Source organism: Zalophus californianus, chromosome 4 (assembly GCF_009762305.2).
Source record: "Zalophus californianus isolate mZalCal1 chromosome 4, mZalCal1.pri.v2, whole genome shotgun sequence".
Lineage (NCBI taxonomy): Eukaryota > Metazoa > Chordata > Mammalia > Carnivora > Otariidae > Zalophus > Zalophus californianus.
This window is the reverse complement of record NC_045598.1, coordinates 129,425,779-129,439,608: the sequence shown is the minus strand read 5'-3', so window position 1 is coordinate 129,439,608 and position 13,830 is coordinate 129,425,779. Positions and strand designations below refer to the sequence as shown.

The following is a 13,830-nucleotide window of genomic DNA, read 5'->3' as shown; positions in this document are numbered from 1 at the left end:
GGAGCTTGTTGGAAGTGAAGGGGTCTGTATCAAGCTAAAGCCTGAGTTTCTCAAACTTGCCTAAAGATCTGAATCGCCTGGGATTGCCTATTAAACCTCAGGTCCCCGGAACCCTCCTCGAAACCACAGGCTCCCAGTCCTGGGTGAGGTGAGGATCAAAGAATCTGGAGTTTTTATGAACACCCAGATGGTTCTCACCAGAAGTTTGGGAAATGTCAGTCATTTTTAAAAGATAGCATTCTTTGCCATTGTTGTAGTATATAATGTGAATGGTAAATGCTGAAGGGCAAGGGTGGGGAGGGCAGGAGGCTCAGGATGCTCCAAACCAGGCGTTTTTTTTTTCTAAATATCTCAGGAAAGCTTTTTGGGTCTCAGAGGCTTTTAAAACTGCCACCTAGGAATGAAGATAAGTAGGTGAATTTGGAATCAAAACAAGACCACACAATAGCCAAAAGGTAGAAACAACCCAAATGTCCATGGGTGAATGAATGGGCTTAAAAATGTGATAAATGGGGGCACCTGGGTGGCTCAGTCGTTAAGCCTCTGCCTTCGGCTCAGGTCATGATCCCAGGGTCCTGGGATCGAGCCCCGCATCGGGCTCCCTGCTCAGCGGGAAGCCTGCTTCTCCCTCTCCCACTCCCCCTGCTTGTGTTCCTTCTCTCGCTGTCTCTCTCTCTGTCAAAAAATAAATAAAATAAAAATGTGATATATACGTACAATAGGATACTGTTCAGTGTTAAAAAGGAAGGAAATTCTGGGGGCCTGGGTGGCTCAGTTGGTTAAGCGACTGCCTTCAGCTCGGGTCATGATCCTAGAGTCCCGGGATTGAGTCCCGCATCGGGCTCCCTGCTCGGCAGGGAGTCCGCTTCTCCCTCTGACCCTCCCCCCTCTCATGCTCTCTCTCTCTTATCTCATTCTCTCTCTCAAATGAATAAATAAAATCTTAAAAAAAAAAAAAAGGAAGGGAAATTCTGATAGGTGCCACACCATGGGTGAACCTTGAGGACATTATGCCAAGTGAAGTAATCCAGTCACAAGAAAACAAATACTGGGCTACTTCTATGAGGTACCTAGAGTGCTCAGATTCATAGAGACAGGAGGTAGAGTGTTGGCTGCCGGGGGCTGGGGAATGGGAAAAGCCGTGTTATTGTTTAGTAGGGACAGGGTTTCAGGTTTGCAAGATGAAAAGAATTTTAGAGCTGGATGGTGGTGCTCACTGCACAACAATGTGAATGTACTCAGTGCCACTTAAAAACGGTTAAGATGCGGGCGCCTGGGTGGCTCAGTTGGTTGAGCGACTGCCTTCGGCTCAGGTCATGATCCTGGAGTCCCAGGATCGAGTCCCACATCAGGCTCCCCGCTCAGTGGGGAGTCTGCTTCTCCCTCTGGCCCTCTCTCCTCTCATGCTCTCACTCTCTCTCTCTCTCTCTCTCAAATAAACAAATATCTTTTAAAAAAAGGTTAAGATGGTAAATTGTTTGTGTATTTTACCACAGTATTTTTTTAAGATTTTGTTTTTAAGTATCCTCTACACCCAGCGTGGGGCTCAAACTTAAAACCCCGAGATCAACAGTGGCATGCTCTACTAAGTGAACCAGCCAGGTGCCCCTATTTCACCACAATTTTTAAAAATTAAAAAAAATGGGGCACGTGCAACTCTTGATGTCGGGGTTGTGAGTTCAAGCCCCACAGTGGGTGTAGAGGTTACTTAAAAAATATTGTTTTACAAAATGAGACAATGACAGATACTACAAATGGACAAACCATTTGAATTCTGGGGTGCTAAAAGTACCACTCCCCGCCGAGAAAAAGAAAAAAGTTTCACCCAGATGGAAGGCCTTTCCTAAGCCCTGAATGGCTTTTCCCCTGTTAGCTAGTCTTTGTTCCTAGTCTCTTCCTATGGGATCCCAGCACTGACTGTAATGTGAGGGCTGGACCCTCCCTCACTCCCGAGAGAAGCTTCACTTTCAGAGTGTTTACCCCATACCCCCTCTCTAAGTGGCTACCTGTCAGTTTCCATTTCAGCTCTACCTTTCTACTTACAGGGCTGCTGACCACCAGCTGACATATTACCTGTATTGATTGTCTGAGAGCTGTCAAGGTGGAGGGAAAGACTATTCTAAGGCAGCCCTGAGCTCTTAGCTGAGTGGGATCATAAACGCCCCCATTAAAGATTTCATTCAATAACAATCTTTGCTAAAGTAAATGGACATCAGTCTCCCACCCCCACAACGAATACAGAGCCCATTATCAATGGGCAGAGAGCACTGAACTGTGGCGGTATCAGTTTCCACATTTTCAAATGATTCCTTTAATGAAAAGCTGCGTACTTTTCAGGCCATAAAACACCAAGGAAAAGCCTATTCATTTAGTTATGGTAAATATTAGCTTATTTATTTATGGCTAATGCTGCCATCAGCATTCCCTGGATGTGGAGTTAACTCACTTAATGATTGCTTGATAAACTGCTAAAAAGCAAATATGCTGAAATTGGCTCCCATGCAGGGTGCACTGCATACCATCATCACGCAGGGTGATTTAAGTCAATTTTTTCATTTCAAACACAAATCCACTGGTCTTTATACACTATGTAAAACTATTCGTCTCCCATAGAGCATTTGATATTCGCATGCCTATTTGATTCAGAGCTCACAAAAACTTATTTTCCACCAATTTCAAAGGAAATAAGCATAGTGCTGTAATTTAAAGAAAATCTTTAAAAAAAAAAAGTCATTACCACCAAATTATGGGCTCTCTTTGGCAAGAATATCTTCCCATTCTTCTCTTCTTCCCTACCTCCCCAACGTCTCACACTCATAAATACGTACCGAGCACCTAATCTGGAGCATCTCAGCAGCTGGGTGTCTTGCACGGCTGGGACTCAATGACTGTGGACAGAATCAGTTTTGTTGAGGAAAAAATAGTGCCTAAATGAGGCTGGTCATTGAGGGATATAGGAAAAAAATTGGGACTTGTACAATGGTGTTTGCTAAAGGTTAGGGTTCAGAATTTGATTCACTATTTCTGTTAGTGCAGTTCTAAAGATTTTTTTTTTTAAGATTTTATTTATTTGACAGAGCACAAGCAGGAGAGAGAGGGAGAAGCAGGCTCCCTGCTGAGCAAGGAGCCCGATGTGGGACTCGATCCCAGGACCCTGGGATCATGACCCGGGCCGAAGGCAGTCGCTTAACCGACTGAGCCACCCAGGCGTCCCTCTAAAGATATTTTTTAAATGTTCAATTGTATTTATTTGTTAATGGCTAATAGTGCACATAATGGAACTATGAGTAATGAAAGTGTATACAGTGAAAAAAAGTGTTCTTTCGTGAAATTACGCCCCTTTTCTGTTGTTGTTAGGTGAGACTATAAATGTAAAAATCTGAAAGAAATGACAAAGAAAGGCCCTCAAAATCACTTCAAAATCCTGTCCTGCCGAAACACATGGGGGCAGAGGCAGCCTCACAGTGTGTGAGCCCAGAAAGAGGTACAAGGTACTTCCGGTCCTGCCTTCCAGCCGGACCCCATGGATATTCTAATGTCCACCTGGCGTTGGAGAGGTTGAGTCTGCATCTGAAACACATCAATCCTCCCGATGTTCTGGCCACTCCTGTTTCCTCTGGAGCCTTCACAGAGTCCCTTCCTGACTTCATCTGTAAATGCCAGCATCCTGCATTGTCTCCTCACTGCACACTGTCACTCCGGTCTCCTGCCTTGCCCTCCCTAGCTCCAGTGGTCATCTCTACCCTGATAATTCCTACATTTTGACGTGACTTTTTTTTTTAAGTTTTTATTTATTTATTTGTCAGAAAGAGCAAGTGAGAGAGAGAGAGAGCGCGCGCGCACACAAGCAGGGGGAGCGGCAGGCAGAGGGAGAAGCAGACTCCCCCCTGAGCAAGGAGCCCAATGTGGGGTTTGATCCCAGGACCCTGGGATAATGACCTGAGCTGAAGGCAGACGCTTAACCGACTGAGCCACTCAGGCGTCCCGTGATCTGACTTCTTACTTGGAATCTGTGTGCATTGGAAGGAACTGATTTTGACACATCTGAAACCAAACTTAAGATCTTTCCTACAAACCTCACTGCCCACCAGATATCCCTGTCTTAGGAATGGTCCCGTCACCTACTGTCCTAGGAACCTGGTTGTCACACCTCACATCCATACAGTTCATTTCTGAACCAAGGCCCCATCGTCTCAACCTGGACCCACGGGATAGCTACTGCATCTGTTCTCGCCCCTCCCCAAATCATTTGCTTCCCAGCCAGGCCAGAGGCATCTTTTCAAATCCCAAATCTGTTATCACTTCTTTGCTTGAGCACCTTTAATTAATTTCACATTTATAATTCAAAACCTTTCACCCTGGGGCGCCTGGGTGGCGCAACATATGTGTCTGCCTTCGGCTCAGGTCATGATCTCGGGGTCCTGGAATCGAGTCCCGCGTGGGGCTCCCTGCTCAGTGGGAAGCCAGCTTCTCCCTCACCCTCTGCCCCTCCCCCCACTCATATTCTCTTTCTCAAATAAATAAATAAATAAAATCTTTAAAAAAGAAAAAAACACCTTTCACCCTAACCACAAGGCCTCCGGTTTCATTGTGAGACACACTCCTCTTGGAACTCTGTGCTCTGGCCAATGAGCCAAACTGTTCTCTGCCCCAGGGCCTTTACTAATTCTATCCCTTCAGCCTGGAACATTCCCCACTCTTCTGGAATCTAGCTTTAAGTGCCACCTGCTTGGATTTGGGTCTAGGTTGCACCATTTCACCAGCTGTGTGACCTTCAACTTCTGTAAGCATCAGTTCCCTTATCTATAAGATGGGGGAAGTAATAGTACTTACCTAATTGGGCTATGATAAGGATTAAGTAAAACCATGTTCCTACACAGTGTATGGCATTTAGGACATGTTCAATAAATGTTGGATATTAAAGTCGGTATTATTTCCTTCTATGTTTCCAGCAAGCATAGTGCCCTGGATATAATATAAACGAATGGACAAGTGCATGAAAGAAAGACAAGATCTGGCCTTCCCTTTGTCACTACTGTGGAACCAAAATGTCCCTATGTAAGAGTGACAGCAGCTACCCAGGATATCTGACAGCCCGGAGAGGGAAGACAAGGACACAAAGCAAAGGAACAAATAGGAAAACACAGCATGTGTGAGGACAAGGAAGGAAAAGACAGCACAGTGATGAGTTTATTATGCCTTGTGCTAGCAGACAGGGGTGACAGCCCAGAGATCTACTCGGTATGACCTGTAGGATTGGGGATGAGAGGTGAGAGGCAAGGAGGGAATGCATTTACTCAGTCAACAACATGCAAGGTTCTGGGTGCTAGAGATGCCAAGCACCGTGGGTTCAAGATGCAGTAAAGAAGGTTCACCACAGGGGCACCTGGGTGGTTCAGTCGGTTAAGCATCTGACTCTTGATTTCAGCTCAGGTCACGATCTCAGGATCGTGAGATCGGGCTCGGTGCTAGGCTTGGAGCCTACTTAAGATTTTCTCTCTCGGGGTGCCTGGGTGGCTCAGTCGTTAAGCGTCTGCCTTCAGCTCAGGTCGTGATCCCAGGGTCCTGTGATCAAGCCCCACATCAGGCTCCCTGCTCCGTGGGAAAGCCTGCTTCTCCCTCTCCCACTCCCCCTGCTTGTGTTCCCTCTCTTGCTGTGTCTTTCTCTGTCAAATAAATAAATAAAATCTTAAAAAAATAAAATCTTAAAAAAAAATAAAGGATTTTCTCTCTCTCTCTCTCTCTCCCTCTCCTTCTGCCCCTCCACCCCCACTTGTGCACCCTCTCTCTCTCAAAAAAAAAAAAAGTACACTACCCTGCAATGCTTCTGGAAGATCCCATATGGCCACCATCTAGCTGCTTCTAGACCTTGTTACTTTCATGCACTCAGTAAGTTCTCAACATCACCAGTAGTCAAAGGAGGTGGGCACACTCATTCTACCAGGAACAGTATAAAACTGGCACAATCCTTTTAGGAAGCAGTTAAGCACTGTGCATCCAAAGCCTTAAGAAAGTCTAGTCTGTAACCTGGTAACTCCAGTTCAAGGAATCCATTCTTCTGGGTCAGAAGGGCAGAGGTTTGTGAACAAACGTTCTTGCCTGCACTGCACTGTTGTTGGTAACGAAAACTGGTAACAACATAAATGTTCAGCAACAGGGCTTGTAGCACATCCATACAATGGGGTACTAGGTGGCTGTTGAAGTTTTTCAAAGAATGTTTGGCATTCTTTCTACAAACCAGCCTGACATTGGGAAGAGCTCACAATATAATGCTAGGCCAAAGAGAATCCAAACTCTCACCAGCAGGTGTATGTCTATGCAGAGATTGGTACATACAGCTCTTCATTTAAAACAGATAAAAACTACAATTTTCCAGGCATTAGTCACTAGGCAGAGGGAAATTAGTTAGGAAAACCCTCCTAACAAGGTTCGCCAGGTCTTATTTGAATTCTTTCAAGACTGTCTCTAAGCAATGAAGGTGTCATACCATCCAGGCCTGGCCTGTCACTCCACTGGCTTCAGTTTGTTTATCTGTCAAATGAGGAGGTGGGACTCTATTATTATCACTAAGTCTTCTGTGAACAAACAAATATGCAAGGTAGACGCTATCTCGGTTAACATTCGCCATTGTCAGGTCTTCCTCTTTTTTGGCCCCACTTGGAAAGGCTCCATTGGGGTGCAAAGCTAATAAACATTTGAATTGGAAAACAACAGAAACAGCTAGCAGCCTCCAACCGGGGAATTAAGGCAGAAAGAGAAAAGCACAGAATAGGGCGGCCAGTTTGTTGGGGGATGGGGTGGAAAACATGACAGGCTGTGAAGAATACGTTCACGGCTCCTAGGGACCCGCAAGCAGATGCCTCGGGGCCAGCAGACGGCCAGGACACCCTCTCCTGACTGCGTCTCCGAGGGACCCAGCGACCACCCCGGATTCCACCCCCCCCTTGCTTTGTGGTCTCGAGTGGGCGTTGATCTGGTGAGTGTTCTGAGCTGCTAAGATCTTCCTTCCCCGCCAGCCTCAGGGGCGGGGGTGGGGGCCGCGGCGGGGGAGGCGCGGCACAAACCCTCCCACCGACAGTGATTGCCCTCGGCGATTTCGGGGTGAGGGGATGCCAAAGGTCACCGCGGAGGAGACCTCCAAGGGGCTGAGGGGCTGTTTGAAGCCTCTCGGGCCTAACCAGAACTCTAAATCCGAGGGCATTTAATTGGCCCTGTAATTTCCGATCGATTCCCGAAATCAACACTCGGGGTGAGAAGGGTGGAGACGCCACGACCCTGGCCCGCGCCCTACCCCGCCCCCCCCCAGCAGAAGGCGGAGTCCCGCCAGCCACACACAGCGCGCCCCCACCCGGCTCTCTGGGCCCCGGCTTGTCTCGCACCTTGGAAGCATGGGTTCCTCCGCACGTGGCGAGCCGGGGGAGGGGGACGCGGAGGGTAGGCAAGCGAGTACCCTTCTCCCCGAGTGACAGCCCAAGGCAAGAGGGAGAGGGGATTCCACGGGGAGCGGAGTCGAGAATTCTAAAATAACTTCTTTCCTTCTTACCCTTAGGGAAAATTGATGCTTAGCATCCAGCCACCTAGAGAAAACTATTTTCCAGTCTTTGTCCAAATTATGTCTATATGTTTTCTTTATTAAACAGAAATTGCTTTGTAAACTGCCCCCCCTTACTTCGTAGTGAACGCTTTCTGTTTATCGTTAAGTATTCTTCCAAAAATGACTTTAAACGTGCGCATTAAATTCCACTAAAAGGATGTACCATGATTTAGAATCAATGGCGTATTTGTTGACTAGGTAGCTTCCAATTTTTCAATATTACCAAGAGCCGTGCTAAATATCTGTGTAGACAAATACTGGCCTACATCCCGGATAGTTTTTCACTGGAATCGATGTCTAGACGCAAACTAATGGGACCAAACGTAGGGAAGGAATGGAAAGATTTAGGTGGGCCCAGGTGTGCTGACGTAGCTCAGCGACAGCACCATGGCAGAGACTTCGACAGTGGCTGAGACCTCTACAGTGGCTATTGTTATTACTTTCCTGATTTACCCTCTGGCTTTCTCCCCTCCCCCCTTAATTATTATTCAGAGCTTTCTTGGAGAAAGCAGGGCCCTGATTTCACCGGGACTGCCAGAAGTTTCCCAGGTGGGGAGGAGTGACCCAGCCCAGAGGCTCAGCATCGGGAGTGGGGGTGGGAGTGCTGGAGGGGAAGAGGCACACACAGGGTCCAGATCCAGTTTGTGGATGGATGTCCCTCCCAGGTGACATCCAGGGCCCGGCCCATCCCCCCGTGCGTGGGCGTGGCAGGGGGGGTCCGTGACAATGGCCATGACGACTGGTGGCTTTCCTCTGAGCCGCTGGCCGTGGGACTCCCCCCCAGTCTTCCCCTTCCTCCTTCTTCCTCTCCCTCCCTAACCCCGCACCTTCGGACCTCCTCCTCCCCTCCACCCCCGGCTGCCTGCCGGAGCCCCCACGCCGGAGTGAGTGGGAAGCCCCACCGCCAACAAGTCTGGCCTCTGGCTAGAGAAGGGGCGGGCGAGCGCAGCCGCAGACGGCGCGCGTCCTGCAGAGAGAGAGAGAGGAGAGAGCGAACTGAGGTACGAACTCGCTCCCTCCCAACACTCCCCCCCCCGCCCCCGCCCGCCTGTCTGCGTCGGGCTTCCTGCAGCTGGAGCTCCTTGACCCGCTCCAGGCTGAAGCCCGGCCCGCCCGGCTCACCGCCCTAAGCCTGGAGGCTGGGCCCAGTCTCATCTGACTTTTCGAAGCCGCCCGGGTTGCTGCTAGAGACCGTCCAATTGAGGAAAGGATCTAACTCGGGGCTGTCTACCTGCGCGCTGAAATGGGGCGACCGGTGTCTCTTGGTGATCTTTTTTCTTTTTGCTGGAACGCGTCCCGGACCTCAGAGAGAGCTTCTCGGTGGGGCAGGGCTGAAGCAAGGCCTCAAAAGGCGGGAAGCCTTTTTCTTCCATCCTTATCTTCCCGTTTTGAGAGCTGGTCAGAGAGTGGAGTGGTGAAGGCCTGAGTGCAAGCTTGGTGCAGACCACTCACCTAACATTTTGTGAAGTGTTTCCATTATTCATTTTCCCTAAGTCTGACGCTCTGTATACCCTTCACTGTGTATACTTCTTGAATGCAAGGGACTACCTCTTACACTTCTTAAGTTGTTCCTTGATAGATGAATACGCATATAATATGTACTTTCATATACTGAATGTATATTTTTAATATATAACCCACCTATCTGTATACTACTCTTTGGGCAAGAGCTAAAGCTTGGTGTAAAACAGCAACCATGTACATGAAGTAGGCTGCCTCTCATGCAGGAGAAAACTTCTTTAAAAAAAAAAACTCATACCTCTAGTACAGAGATGTACTAGACGATCTTGCATTCATGGACCAAAAGCAGGGGCTCTAAGCAGGAACCCAGAAGACAAGAACCTCTTGGGAATTAAAAAATATGTTAGCAAAAAAATAGAAGAGCTGGAAAATCAGAAGATGAAGTTGAGGATATTACCTAGAAAGTAGAAAAAAGAGACAAATAAATGGGGGCGCCTGGGTGGCTCAGTCGTTAAGCGTCCGCCTTCGGCTCAGGTCATGGTCCCAAGGTCCTGGGATCGAGCCCCGCATCGGGCTCCCTGCTCGGCGGGAAGCCTGCTTCTCCCTCTCGCGCTCCCCCTGCTTGTGTTCCCTCTCTCACTGTGTCTCTGTCAAATAAATAAATAAAAATTAAAAAAAAGAAATTTGAGGATAGCTACTGTTTATAGTTTTATTTGGGAGAATAGGTATCACAGCCTAGAGGGCTAGAGTGAGGACCTGCTATAACTTTGTAAAGCTGTGTGAGTCTCAAAAGTTTTTATTTTGAAATATTTTAGCCTAACAGGAAGTTGCAAAAATACTACAGAGAGTTCCCATGTACTTTCATCCCATTTCCCCACTGATAACATCCTATTGTAACCATAAAACATTATCAGAACCGGGGGATTTACATAATACTATTAACTCTACGTAACTTTTATTTTTTATTATTTTTTTCTATATAACTTTCACAATTGTGTTCAGGTATTATTTTGTTTTGGATAAGCATTTAAAAAGGTTTACGGCCTACTTCGTCCTTAAATGTATTGGTATAGTGTTGTATAAACCATTCTCTTATAATTTAAAAAGTTCCTTGGTGTCTGGATTATGTCTATTTTCTGTTCCTAATGTTATTCATGTTTCTCCCTCATTCTTATTCTCTTGTCCTTTTTTTTTTTTAATACCACACAAAGTTTTCTCTTTTATTGGTCATTTGTTTTGTTGATCAACTCTAGTAGCTTTTTTTTTTTTAAGATTGTATTTATTTATTTGTCAGAGAGAGAGAGCGAGCACAAGCAGGGGGAGTGGCAGGTGGAGGGAGAAGCAGGCTCCCAGAGGAGCAGGGAGCCCGATGCGGGACTCCATCCCAGGACCCCAGGGTCATGACCCGAGCTGAAGGCAGATGCTTAACCGGCTGAGCCAGCCAGGCGTCCCTACTCTAGTAGCTTTTAAGCTTTCTATATAAATGATTTTTGTTTTTATCTTTTTCTTTTTCTTTCTTTTTTTTTTTAAGATTTTATTTATTTATTTGAGAGAGAGAATGAGAGATAGAGAGCACGAGAGGGAAGAGGGTCAGAGGGAGAAGCAGACTCCCCGCTGAGCGGGGAGCCCGATGTGGGACTCGATCCTGGGACTCCAGGATCATGACCTGAGCCGAAGGCAGTCGCTTAACCAACTGAGCCACCCAGGCGCCCATCTTTCTTTTTTTTTTTTTTAAGAGAGAGAGAGCATGCACGTGCAAGCAAAGGAGGGGAGGGGCAGAGGGAAAGGGAAAGAGAGAGAATCTTAAGCAGGCTCCATGCCCAGCTCGTGCCCAGTACAGGGCTGGATCCTACCACCTTGAGATCATGACCTGAGCCAAAATCAAGAGGCTGAGGCTTAACTGACTGAGCCACCCAGGCGCCCATTTTTATCTTTATCCATTACTGTTCCTACTTTTTTAGAGGTATAGTGTGTGTTTCTTCCTAGTTTCTTGAGTTGAAACACTATTTGTTTTCAGTCTTATATCAGGCAAACTTCTAGCAGGAAAGAGGGTTGCTTGAAGAAAGTTGAATAAAGGAACTACTTATAAAGGTGTGCACACCTCTATCTTCTGTACACTAAGGGGGAAGAGCTTCAGTGACCCCACCGTGGGAGTCTGGAGGAGTAGACACCTGACCTTACGCACTTCTCTGACACCTGCCAGTGCTGAAGACTCCAGAGGGTAGGGAGCTCTTTTTTTTTTTTTTTAAAGATTTTATTTATTCATTTGAGACAGAGATACAGAGAGAGAGAGAGAGAGAGAGAGAGAGCATGAGCAGGGAGAAAGACAGAGGGAGAGGGAGAAGCAGGCTCCCCACTGAGCCAGGAGCCTGATGTGGGGCTTGATCCCAGGCCCCCGGGATCATGACCTGGGCCGAAGGCAGACGCTTAACCGTCTGAGCCACCCAGGCGCCCCCACTTTTTCCTAATAAAGTCATTTAAGGCTATAATTCCTCTGAGTATTACTTTGGCCACATTCTTGATTTCTGACTAGTTTGAGATTTCCTCCTTAAACCAATAATTTTTTGGAACAGTAAGGTTAAAATTCTAAGGAGAGAAGGGATATACCTTTTGGTTAACTTCTAATTTTAGTACATTATGGCCAATGAATGTGGCTTCTATAATTTTTTTTTAAGATTTTATTTATTTATTTGAGAGAGAGAGAGAATGAGAGATAGAGAGCACAAGAGGGAAGAGGGTCAGAGGGAGAAGCAGACTCCCCGCCGCGCGGGGAGCCCGATGTGGGACTCAATTCCGGGACTCCAGGATCATGACCTGAACCGAAGGCAGTTGCTTAACCAACTGAGCCACCCAGGCGCCCAAGCTTCTATAATTTCTAATTTGAGGAATTCATTTAACTTTTTTACTGGCCTCATTAATATGTGGCTAATACTTGCAAATATTCAGTGAGTGTTTGAAAAGGATATGTATTTGTTGTTGTTAGGTAAGAAAATCTGTACCTGTGTGATGTATTTTTTAATCCCTCTATCTACATCTTTGTATAAATTTGATGTTGATTTTTGAGTGATAGGTTAATATCTCCCACTTTCTTTTGGGTTTGTCAATAGCTTTTTGTTCTGTTATCAGGTTTTGCTGTATATATTTTGAATCTGTTATTAGGTACATAAAGTTTCCTGACTTTTATATTTTTGGTGGATCATAACTTTTATGAATATAAAATATTCTTCTTGTCCCCTTTAAGACTCTCAGCCTTAATTTCAAATTTGTCTGATATTATTTTCATAGACCGATTTTTTTTTTCAATTCCTTTCTTTCCTTTTTTTTTGGTCTTCTATTATTTTGCTTTTGTCTCTTATTACACTCAGTGAAAGAGAGAAAACACTGAGTCTAATAGTGATTTCTACCATTTTTGTGATCATTTTCCAAATTGTGTCAATATAGTTTTGTTCTTTTTTTCTTTCTGTTCAGATAGCTCTGTTCTGGATTTCACTAAAAACTTTCATCCACCAAGGGAGGAGCAATGAGGGGGTCTCAGAGGCTGGGCAGTGCACTGGTGGCTAATATACTTTCAGGAGGACCAGGAGTTCCTGCACCCATAATTCTATAATAGCTTAACTAGACTGAGCCATGCTCATTTTGATAAGCTCACTTTTATGTTTGTTACCATTTTTAGTTTTGAATCCCATACTGGTTTGAGTGTCTCAAGTAAAGACTATACATGAAAAATCCATACTCAGGTGGTTTTTATGGTTTTATAATATGCAATATGGACATCAAGTAAAATCTAGACTATAGTAATTAAATTGGTTGGAAGTGTGTGTATAAACAGGGTAAAAAATTCTATTCACATCTATTAGTTCAAGTTATACATAAAGTAAAATCACCTTCCTCCTTCTAGTTCAGTCAAAGGGAATTTATTTTATTGTGTTATTAGAAGAGCTGATAATTGATCTATTTCTGTTAGCTGAGTTTTCATACTCAGAAAGCACTGCCTGATCTACTTGCCTGCAAGAGAGATTTGGTATTCTGGTTTTATGATATGACTTTGAAAGATTTTATTTATTTATTTAATTTATTTCTTTGGCAGAAAAAGAGGAGGAGAGCACAAGCAGTGGGAGCGGCAGAGGGTGAGGGAGAAACAGGCCCCCTGTCAAGCAGGGAGCCTGATGCGGGGCTCAATCCCAGGACCCTGGGATCATGACCTGAGTTGGAAGCAGTTGCTCAACCAACTAAGCCACTCAGGCGCCCCTATGATATGACTTTGAATAACTTTCTATGATTTGTCCTGCAGCATTTTTGGCACATTCCCTGAAATTCCAAATTTTTCTTTCCCATTTGTTTGGGGAAATGTCCTGTCGTTCTAGACATTTTCTTTTTTTCTTTCTCCTTTGTAAAGTCATAGCCTCTTTACTGAAATGTATTCAGTCTTCAGTCTTACTGAGCAATTTATCTTCCTGAACAAGAAACTCCAAGTCATTGAAAATATTTTGTCTAAGAATTTCACACAGAGAATTGCTGATCTATCTGTTGAAGTTGTTTGGTGGAGATCATAATTAAATCTTTTTTTTTGGCTTGGGGCATGAATTTTGAGAGAACATGTAATCTTGACCATTTTTTTCATCAATCATGTGGTATACATTTTTGGTTGTGGACACATCTCTCAGCAAACACTGGGGACTCATTGAACATTTGCTCTAACTCATGCAAAAGGCTTCTTACTAGAAATTGATTTGTTGATTTTTAAAATGCCTCTTAGAATAAGAATCCCCATTAAA

General features: G+C 45.4%; 1 protein-coding gene across 5 annotated transcripts in view; it reads left to right on the top strand.

Moving 5' to 3' along the window:
- The first annotated feature begins 8,218 nt into the window (after positions 1–8,218).
- Positions 8,219–13,830, top strand: part of SLCO5A1 (solute carrier organic anion transporter family member 5A1) — a 313,993-nt gene continuing 308,381 nt past the window's right edge. For 4 of the 5 annotated variants that reach the window (XR_003521575.2, XM_027603033.2, XM_027603040.2 and 1 more), the window contains exon 1: positions 11,220–11,276. The gene's annotated coding sequence lies outside the window, so the exon portion shown is untranslated. Of the gene's footprint in view, positions 8,596–11,219; positions 11,277–13,830 lie in introns of those variants that run through there. The other variant, XM_035727091.1, reaches the window with a different exon arrangement.